This window comes from Triticum urartu, chromosome 5 (assembly GCF_003073215.2).
Source record: "Triticum urartu cultivar G1812 chromosome 5, Tu2.1, whole genome shotgun sequence".
Lineage (NCBI taxonomy): Eukaryota > Viridiplantae > Streptophyta > Magnoliopsida > Poales > Poaceae > Triticum > Triticum urartu.
Window position 1 is genome coordinate 466793542 of NC_053026.1, and position 11209 is coordinate 466804750.

Below are 11209 nucleotides of genomic sequence, written 5' to 3' on the forward strand. Positions count from 1 at the left end.
CTTCATCGAGACTCCTTCATTTGCTACTTCCGAAGCAGCTATGTACTCCGCTTCACACGTAGATTCCGCCACGACGCTCTGCTTGGAACTTCATCGACACTAGGTATTAAACGAGAAACATATCCTTAGTTCTTTTCAGGTATTTCAGGATGTTCTTGACCGCTATCCAGTGATCCACTCCTGGATTACTTTGGTACCTCCCTGCTAAACTAATAGCAAGGCACACATCAGGTCTAGTACACAACATTAAATACATGATAGAACCTATGGCTGAAGCATATGGAATGACTTTCATTTTCTCTCTATCTTCTGTAGTGGTCGGGCATTGAGTCTGACTCAACTTCACACCTTGTAACACAAGCAAGAACCCTTTCTTTGCTTGATCCATTTTGAAATTCTTCACAACTTTATCAAGGTATGTGCTTTGTGAAAGTCCAATTAAGCGTCTTGATCTATCTCTATAGATCTTGATGCCCAATATATAAGCAGCTTCACCAAGGTCTTTCATTGAAAAATTCTTATTCAAGTATCCTTCTATGCTATTCATAAATTCAGTATCATTTCTGATCAACACCATGTCATCTACATATAATATCAGAAATGCTACAGAGCTCCCACTCACTTTCTTGTAAATACAGGCTTCTCCAAAAGTCTGTACAAAACCATATGCTTTGATCACACTATCAAAGCGTATATTCCAACTCCGACATGCTTGCACCATTCCATAAATGGGTCGCTGGTGCCTGCACACTTTGTTAGCACCTTTAGGATCAATAAAACCTTCTAGTTGCATCATATACAACTCTTCTTAAAGATATCCATTAAGGAATGCAGTTTTGACATCCATTTGCCATATTTCATAATCATAAAATGCAGCAATTGCTAACATGATTCGGACGGACTTAAGCATCGCTACGGGTGAGACGGTCTCATCGTAGTCAACTCCTTGAACTTGTTGAAAACCTTTTGCAACAAGTCGAGCTTTGTAGAAAGTAACATTACCGTCAGCGTAATTCTTCTTCTTGAAGATCCATTTATTCTCTATGGCCTGCCAATCATCGGGCAAGTCAACCAAAGTCCACACCTTGTTCTCATACATGGATCCCATCTCAGATTTCATGGCCTCAAGCCATTTTTCGGAATCTGGGCTCATCGTTGCTTCCTCATAGTTCGTAGGTTCATCATGGTCAAGTAACATGACCTCCAGAATAGGATTACCGTACCACCCTGGTGCGGGTCTCACTTTGGTTGACCTATGAGGTTCGGTAGTAACTTCATCAGAAGTTTCATGGTCATCATCATTAGCTTCCTCACTTACTGGTGTAGGAATCACTAGAACTGATTTCAGTGATGAACTATTTTCCAATAAGGGAGTAGGTACAATTACCTCATCAAGTTCTACTTTCCTCCCACTCACTTCTTTCAAGAGAAACTCCTTCTCTAGAAAGGATTCATTCTTAGCAACGAATATCTTGCCTTCGGATCAGTGATAGAAGGTGTACCCAACAATCTCTTTTGAGTATCCTATGAAGACACATTTCTCCTATTTGGGTTCGAGCTTATCAGGTTGAAGCTTTTTCACATAAGCATCACAGCCCCAAACTTTAAGAAACGACAACTTGGGTTTCTTGCCAAACCACAGTTCATAAGGTGTCGTCTCAAAGGATTTTGATGGTCCCCTATTTAACGTGAATGCAGCCATCTCTAAAGCATACACTACTAGGAAAAGGGCTATAGATGATATGGCCACTAATGGCGCACCAGACATGTGGTGCGCCATTACTATATTCTAATAGCGCACCATGTGTTCGTGCACCATTAGTAATATATTACTAATGGCGCACCTGGTGTGTGGTGCGCCATTAGTAGTTTTGAAAAAAAAATAAAACAATTTGTTCTATGGCGCCCGTGTATGTGCGCCGATTACTAGTGATGAATGGCGCCAACCCGTGCGCTTAGTGTTTGCGAAAACATAAAAATTGTAGTTATTACGAGCCCCTCCCTGCCCCGTGACCCCTCCTCCACCCTTGCCCACTCCTCGCGTCGCCCACATCCACAGCCACCCGCCGCGCCACGCCCCGCCCCTGCCCCAGCCTGGCCCGTCGCCCACACCCGCCGCCGGCGGCCGCTCGACCCGGATCCCGGCCGGCCCACGCCCCCCCGTGCCCCGCCCCGCCGGACTCTCCGTCTGCGCTCTTCTAGCGTCGAGCGAGCAGCGAGCGCAGCTCGCCCCCGGCCCCCTCCTCCTCCTCCCCTTGCCCCCCGCCTGCGCCGGGGCTGACGACCCCTTCTCTGTCTCGCAGGGCAAGGTCTCCGGCGCCTCTACGACACCGACGCCTCCACGGTCTTCGGCGTCTGCGCCTTCTTCAACCTCCGGCCACCGCGGCCTCACCATCGATCCGCGTCACCTCGTCAACCCCGGCCCCGCACGTGCTCGCCATCGTCTTCCTCTCAGTGAGCTGCACCGGTTCCCCTCCCCCCCTTCGATTTCGTCGCCGTAGAGTGTCGCACCACCGCGCCCCGGCTCCTGGTTGCCGCCCCCCGTGGCCGTGCTCCCCTCGGCCCCTGGCCGCGCCCTGGCCCCGCCCAGGTGCGCTCACTACACCGCAACCGCGCCTGCACTATGCTCGGGCCGTGCCTCCACTATGTATTTTGTCCAGCCATTGTTTTTTAGTGCAAATTTCTCGTGTATGTGTGTGTGATTGATTCTATTCTTCTTAACCTTGTGTCTTGTGTGATCGATTCTATTCTGCATAAGTGGATGGAGCATCTGTAGATGCAGGTGCTTGGTTAGCGTAAATTGCAGGGTGCAAGGGGAGGGAGTTAGTACTGATTATGGTAGGATTATGGTAGGATGAGTGTCGTAAAACTTAAACATGCTGCCAATCTTGTGGGTTCCTTTGTACCTTGAGATCGTTCCTTGTTGGCAAAATGCAGTTTCCGTAAGACATAGATATCTCCTTCGTAGCGGCCTTACAAATGTGTGTAAATCTAACCGGTGGAATGCATAACACGTAGCTAAGCAGCCTGAAAGCGGACGCAGTGCAGCAAGTATCAGTGGTAATTTTTTCTCTTTCTTGGAAAGGTGCACACCAGGACCTCTTGGCATTAGTTAGGGATGATAACCCATTCATGAGTTGGGTGACCTGGCTGTCTGGCTTAAGTTGGAGGCTGCAACGGAAGAGTTCATTTAGAAAAATATACAGGCTTTAAATATGTTTGTGATTTTCTAGTTCCAAGATATCAAGAGGAAGACAAGTCGTCTAGAATTGTTAAATCTAGTGATGTGATTAAAGATGACATTGCTGCTGAACCTAGTGACACCGAAATAGCTGATGTGTCTAATGGTAATTAGTCTCTGAATTTTGACAGTGCAGACTACTTCTTTTCATACCTATGCAGCTTTATCTCGCCTCATAATTTGAGTTTATTTGTTTTATTGATGCTATTTGTAAAATTGTAATTGCGCTTACGGATAATGCCCCTTGATTTTGCTTTCTACCTAGACTAACTCTGTCTACAACCTCTTGCATGTATTTTTCCCTGATGTTTATCTAAACTGGTTTTTGTTCTTTTATTTATAAATAACCAAACAAGTTTCTTCTACTTATAAAGAGTGCTGGAGCTCATGGCCTTGCCTAAGAAAAACCATCTATAATTGCTAAGTTTAGAATAATAGGTGAGCAACTTTGTCTCGTGTATACAATGCAAACTTCCAGACCATAAGCTAGATACACTATTCAGCAAAAAAAAGTTTCGCACTGATGTCCCATTCTGAAGTCTCAGTCCATGTATACTGACCGAGCCATCATACTGCTAGCTAGTTTTTTCTTTTCTTTAGATGAATGTTTTTATACTGCTAGCTAGTTGCCTACTTTGCATTTTTTGACGACTAGTCATACTAATAAATTCAACTAGAGCCATCATATGTCCACAAGTGCATTGGTGTAGTTGATTATCTTCTGCTCAAAATTTATGCTGCTATAATGTTGTATGATAATGTTGTAAGGGTACTAATTGGTCGCTTCTGCTGCTTATCAGAGATGGGGGGAAGCAGCCACCGCCGCTCTGCCTCACCGGAGTACGAGTTGGATGCTTTCGAGTTCTTGAGTATCATACTTGGGACTTCAGTACCAGCCACGAGGCAGGTATATAAAATGAGAGATCTCCCCTTCACCCATCTCATTATGATTACTCTGTTGTTTGCTACATCACTCCTTATCCCAAATTGCAGAGGCTGCCTGACACTTTTATGAACATGCTGGGTGAAGATCCGCCAGATAATGTGAAGCTCTGACAAGCCCGCAGTGGGGTTCGCAGGCTGTGGGACGTGGAGTTGGTGATCGAGGAGGGCCACATGTACCTGTGCCGTGGCTGGGAGAAGTTCTACAGTGCCTACGACCTGCGGATCGGGTACTTTCTTCTCTTCAGGTACGACGATGACGCCACAATGCTCATTGTGAAGGTTTTCAACGTGACTATGTGTCGCATGCGCTACGCTGACGACGAAGATGCCAATACGTTCTGCCTCTTCTTATTCCTCTACATTTGGCTTTGTCTCACATCGATTGTTAACGGTCATTGTTGCATTTGGACGGGCAATGGGAGCAGCAGCAGCGACACTGGCTATAGCCAAAGCAGCAGCGATTATGGCTGTAGCAAAAGTAACAGCGATTCTGGCTTTAGCGAAAGGAGCAGCGATTCTGTCGTGGATTTGTCACGGTAGATGTCCTTAGTGTCAAGACTTAGTCGCGAGGCCAACGCATCTATGTGGTAGCTTGAGAGGGGTTGAGTGGAACGAGAGACGCAGGGCGGATCAACACGCAAGACAAGGATTTAGACAGCTTCGGGCCCCGGGAAACATCATTCGGTAATAGCCCTACATGCTGTTTGAGGCTAGGTCTCATTATCATCACGAGGGAGTCGCCGTAAACCGGCTCTCCTCTTTGTGTCTAGCCCTAAGATTGTTTCTTCTTGCTTGTTCCCCTTTGGGGAGCACTACCCCTCCTTATATATGTTGAAGGGGCGGTTTACATGTGGAGTCCTATTAGGATTAGGACTAGTCTATCTCTAATACAAACTGGATACAAGTCCTGGTCTTAACTCCTTGTAAGGTAAATATTCCTCATGCCTTTCCTCTTAAACCGGCCCACCATAGTATGAACCGGCCTTCATGAACCGCCCGTTGGGCCACCGGGTCTTGTCGCTCCTCTGACCCGCCTGCCGGATTACCAATGAATCGTAAACCGCCAGGTCCAAACGGGTCACCAATGAATCGTCAAGTCTCAGCCGGGTCTCAAGTAAACCGCCAAGTCCGGCCGGGTTATACGTCCGGCCGGTTTACGACGCGGGGTATATCCCCGAAATTAGCCCCCAGTTTAATTTGGATTTATCCATGTTAAACTGATCCTGTAAAATAAACACAAGAACAAATTTGGCAGGTTGTGCTCCGGGTTAAGAATTCTTGTAGACCGGCACCTTATCACCCTTAAGTCCTTGTTATTTCCTCCTTCTGGGAAGTCCGGGTCAACAGACCAGCTTCATAATCAATTTGCCGACCTTGGTTTGTCACCGAGAAATATCGTGAAGAATAACTCCTTTGACTCAGCTCCCAAAGCGCCGGTTCAAGAAATATGGGTCTTGAAATACTTATCTGATATTCAGCCGGTTTTAAGATGTAAAACTTGCCGGTTTAATATTACCAAAATGGCCGGTTTATAAATATTGATGGCACCGGGTCATAAATTGTTGTCAACACCGGGTTATGTAATTGATCTTCCTGATTTGCTCAAAACTGATGAAGATATTCCTCCTTTATATGCATAATACCTGTAGCCCCCAAGTCTTAAGAGGAGAACATAGTGACAACTTAAGACTTGCTCCAATAAGTGTTTCAACCTTGAAGAAATCCGGTTTGTTCATCTCAATTATATAAACTGAATACTCCATATATGTAGCCCCCAAGTGCCGGGTTGTCATGTTTGCAGTAACCTGGGACTTGTAATTGCTTGATGCTCATAAAAACTTCAACCAGTGTAGCCCCCAAGGGCCAGGTCATTATGCAATAATGAACAGGGACTTTGTAAATATAATCTTGTAAACTTTGAAAAGCAACATGTAGCCCCCAAAGGCCGGCTTAGTAAGATAATACTGAACCGGGACTTGATATATATACTTTAATGAAAATAACATATTATAATGTAGCTTCCATTGTAGGGCTTGAACCCACGTCCACAAGGTTAAGAGCTTTGTGCTTTACCAACTGAGCAATGGATTCTTCAATATTATGGACGAAAACTTGTGTACCTTGAATTGTTGACAGGAGCAATTGGTAGCCCCCAAGGGCCGGCTCATTATAATGTGATGAGTCGGATCTTCAATAAGACTAGTAAAAATGACTTTGCATTAGCCCCCAAGTGTCATGGTGCATGCTTGCAGCGACATGAGACTTGCATGTAATCTCAATTTGAATACTGTAGCCCCCAAGTGCCGGGTTGTAAGCCTGCAACGACTCGGGACTATTCCTTTCATTGTAGAATAAATCATATCCTTTGATAAAATAATAGCCATTGCGCTAAAGCGACTTTGAAAACTTAATAATACCGATTATTAATAACCATAAAAATCCAGCCATGTTGGCTATTCAAGATAATATAATCCGGTATGAAAACCTTATTCATTCAATATCATAATGAAAATTCAGCCAAGTTTGGCTATTTGAATAATATGACCCAATGATTTATAAGCGCATGATTCCAATGGCGCAATCCAAATATATATACTAGCGACTTATAGTCCAAAACCAGGCCGGTTTAACAAACCTGTTTCTGCATACAACAAGTTTAAAGTGTCCTGGCGGTTTACTGCCGGACGGGTCATAATGCCCAACATATAACCCGGGTTTATAACCAAGGCTGCACTTAAGAATAATCAAATATGAAATATATCATACCTGTGACATTGAATCACATTGTTGGTTTTACCATCTTTTTGTAGTAAGGGTGATAACCCAAATCTTGATTACTGATAACTCCTTCCATATTGTGCCGGTTTATGATAAAACCGTACCGGGTTGTGATAAACACCGGTTTAACCATATATAATACTGGCGACTCGTAGTCAAACCAGACCGGGCTGATAGTCTCCAGATTATAACTTGATCGTGTACTGATAACTTGTAGTTGAAAGCCGAGCTGGGTTGATAATCACCGGTTTACTCCATAATAGGATGGTAACAGGAAATCAAACCGGGCAGATAGTCTCCGGGTTAAAATTTGACCCATGTTCCTTCAATTTGTAATTGACAGTTTGAACCGGTTTAAAACTTTGTCGGTTTAAAAACGCAATAAAAGAAATAGTTATCAAGGAAAATATTGAAACAAAGGCAATGACAAAACCATTTGCAAAAAAGGCTTATTTGAGCTGATCAGATGGTGTTACCATGGTCGGACACGACCAAGCTCCCGATAGGTGTAGCTATGGTTCAAGTCAGCCAGGTCCCCAAATGAAACCGTGGCATTTATGCCGATCAAGTGGCATGGCAATGGTTCGGGTTCGACCAAGCCCCCAAGTGATTCTGTGGCTTTAGGCCGATCAAGAGGCATGACTGGTTCAGACGTGACCAAGTCCCCAAGTGATCTGGTGGCTCTCGCCTATCAAGAGGCGTGACTATGGTTCAGACGTGACCACAAGTCCCCAAATGATATTGTGGCTTTTCGCCTACCAGATGGCGTTGCTATGGTTCAGACGCGACCAAGCCCCCAAGTGATATTGTGGCATTGCGCCGATCAAGAGGTGTAGCTATGGTTCGGATACGACCAAAGCCCCCAAGTGATCAAGAATATGATAAGCCAATTAAGGCATGATACCCATGTTTGAACCGCGCATCATGGCAGCAGGTCCTCTTTGGCACCGTTTAACTTTTCGCAAGAGATAAATCCTTCTTGAACCGGATGTTAAACCGGATATTGAGAGCTTCAGAGCTCGTGGAAGACATCTTTCCATTGAACCGGATTGTAAACCAGAATACTTTCTGATGACCCGGAAATTTTCTGATGGCCTCTTAAACTCGAACTTGCGAGAAGTTAATTCCTTTTTGAATCGGAAATTCTTAAACCGGATTTGAGAGATTCAGAGCTTTGTGCTTTAATTTGTCCTACATTGAAGAACTTGCAAGACAAAGTAATGGCTCCTCTTTTTTAAAATAAAGCAATATATAATACAAAAATATACTGGATGGATTTCCCCTGATGCGTCAGGTCAGAGATTATCACCGCGGAGTTGATGATCACCGGGTGAAGCTAAAATTACTCACAGGTGAGTCGGCCGCGGGAGCTAAGCAGATGAGCCGGCCCGGTGTTGTAAACCGGCGCGGACGAGCAAATTGTCCTCTACGTTGTAGACCGGCGCGGAAGCGTGAAACGGCCGCGAGGGTGGACGGGCGAGTTGTCCGTGTCGCTGTGAACCGGTGCGACCACGAGAGACGGCCACGGCGTTGTAAATCGGCGCGGGAGTTCGCCGAGTAACGATGACCACCCGTGCCAAAAGATATTGGGCTGCCTCCATCTCCGAGGTATAATATCATTTTTTTTGTCATAAATAATTGCCCTGCATAAACAATATTGTAGACCAAGGCAAAAGATAAACTTGTTTTTTGACAAAACAACATTTGCTAATAAAACAAACTTGGATGGATATCACCTGATTTGTTTGAACGAGGGACAATCCGTTTTATCGTGACAGAGGCGATTCTGGCAGAGACTACTTGGGGCGTTCAGCGACCCGGAGCAGAAATAGAGTTGAGGCCACGCAACAGAGGCGGGGGCGGCTCAGCTGCACGGTCGGAGCAGTGAGGTAGATCCGCGAAGGTGGCTTAGCGATGGTAGTACAGCCCACTCAGCCTCGGACGACCAACACCGCCTTGCCCTGCTCACTGTCGATAGTGCGATGCAAACACAACCAAATAGTTAGTATTAAAAAGAAATTACTGTATGGTAATAATACCTTGCAAGCTTTTCTTGAAAGCGAATCTGCATGCTTGATGTGATTGTAAATAGAACCGCTCACCAGCGTCTCCCGCACCACGGCTCAAGGCAGTGGCGGCGCTGGGGTCTTCCTGGGTATTCCCTGGAATACACAAGATTTAGGTCCAAAAAAGTATCAATATACACATCTAATACTGGCCCAGCCCAAGCAGAGGACAGTCACGCAGCGAACCAGACGTCCAGACGTGCGTCTGGCTGTACGCGCGGGCGAAGCGAGGAACCTATCGACAGCGACCAATTTCAATCTCCCTTCCCCTCCCCCGATTCCTCCCAAACCTAGCGCCTAGCAGCCGGGCCGCGGCAGCAGCGGCGGATCAAGTCCGGCCGGCCCTCTCCTTCCCTCCCCTCGGTGGATCCAGATCCAGTACTGCCACTCCGCCCCTCCCCTCCCCGAACTGTCTCCTACTCTCCTTCTCCTCCGCCTCTGAGTCTGAGATCCGGCCGGCCTCCAGTGCTCTGTCGACGGCTCCACTGCTGACCGTCTCGGCGTCTCCTCCAGCAGACCAGCACTGCAGCACAGCTCCAGTTCTCCACCAAGGTATTTTTTGGCTCTTTGTTCTCTGTTTTTTTAAGAAATCTGAAGAGTTGTTTGTAAACTGAAATTGAACTAAATGGACATTGGAGTTTGAAGAAGGAGGATGTTTATGTGATGGATTTGATGCCGCAGTGCCACTGCCACTGATTTCTACTTTGTTTATGTGATTGTGATGTAGATGAAGAAGAAAGATTTTAGCTTGTTTGAATTGTGGGACAAATCTTCAAAGGCAAGGAAAATAAGTTCTGCATCCACACCAACTGCTTTTTCCGTTGAGGTTGAGAGCAATCTACAGCTAGCACTACTGTTTTTTCTGTGTTGTTTGGTTCATATGCCTCATTTAGAGCAAAAAAAAATTTTGGATGAATACCCAGCCATCATTTCCTGGCGCCGCCACTGGCTCAAGGCGCAAGGCAACAACAGCAATCAGGCGGCGCGGCATAATCCGCACGGGCGGCTTAGTGGCCGGAGGAGCAGAAGCAAACGGTAGACCGGTAGTGCTTGAGGCGGAGGCGCAGGGCAACAGCTGAGGCATCCGCGTGGCCGGGCGGCTCAACGCCGGTCGCGGCGGCTCGAACAAGGCAAACCACATAGGCGGCGCGGAGCTGGCGTAGGGATTGCGGAGGTCGGGCTCGATCAACAAGTTGGAGGAGCAGCGGCCACTCAGGGCAGCACACGATAGCCTCCGCAGCAGATACGGCTCAGATGGCCCCGGCAAATCCGCAACGGAGGAGCGGACCGGTGATGCTCCGGCGGCGGGGGGAGCGAAGAGGCCGTAGGGGCAAGCCTCGGGGGGATCGACCACGGCGGCTCAGAGGCCACGCCTGGCAAGGAAGGCAGCGCGGAAACCGGGTCAACTCTGTATTCACTTCTAGATTCTTTTTTTTTTTTTCTTCACGTGAGGGCAAATCCGTGTCTCTGTCTGTTTCTAACTGTCTTCTACGAGAAAACTTAAGCCGCCGTGACTCGAAGTAGCTTTCCTTCCTGGCACTTGACGTCTTGGCGGAAATTGCGATTGAATTGATCGCTGGATACGACGCACAGCAAACCGTCGAAACTCTCTTGAACCTCTGTCGATCTCAGCGGATCGTACAACGCGACGGTGGCACACACAGATAACCCAAAATAGCCTTAATCTCTTACCCCACCGCAGTAAAACACTTCATTAATCTTACTGATAAACTTGATGTGAACTTTCCACGCCGGTTTGAGCCGGAATTTTTTTTGAACTTCTCGAACCCTAGAAAAGATCCCTTCAAGAACTCAACACCACTGTGCGCAAGCCCCACGGTGGGCGCCAACTGCTGTGGATTTGTCATGGCAGATGTCCTTAGTGTCAGGACTTAGTCGCGAGGCCAATGCATCTATGTGGTAGCTTGAGAGGGGTTGAGTGGAACGAGAGACTCATGGCGGATCAACACGCAAGACAAGGATTTAGACAGCTTCGGGCCCCGGGAAACATCATCCGGTAATAGCCCTACATGCTGTTTGAGGCTAGGTCTCATTATCATCACGAGGGAGTCGCCGTAAACCGGCTCTCCTCTTTGTGTCTAGCCCTAAGATTGTTTCTTCTTGCTTGTTCCCCTTTGGGGAGCCCTGCCCCTCCTTATATTTGTTGAAGGGGCGGTTT

At 46.8% G+C, this 11209-nt stretch overlaps 1 long non-coding RNA gene across 1 annotated transcript; it reads left to right on the forward strand.

Moving 5' to 3' along the window:
- Positions 1-8207: 8207 nt before the first annotated feature.
- On the forward strand, positions 8208-10599 carry LOC125556321. The gene is made up of 2 exons (XR_007305060.1): positions 8208-9582; positions 9758-10599. It is a non-coding gene; the product is annotated as an uncharacterized LOC125556321 (long non-coding RNA).
- The last annotated feature ends 610 nt before the right edge of the window (positions 10600-11209 follow it).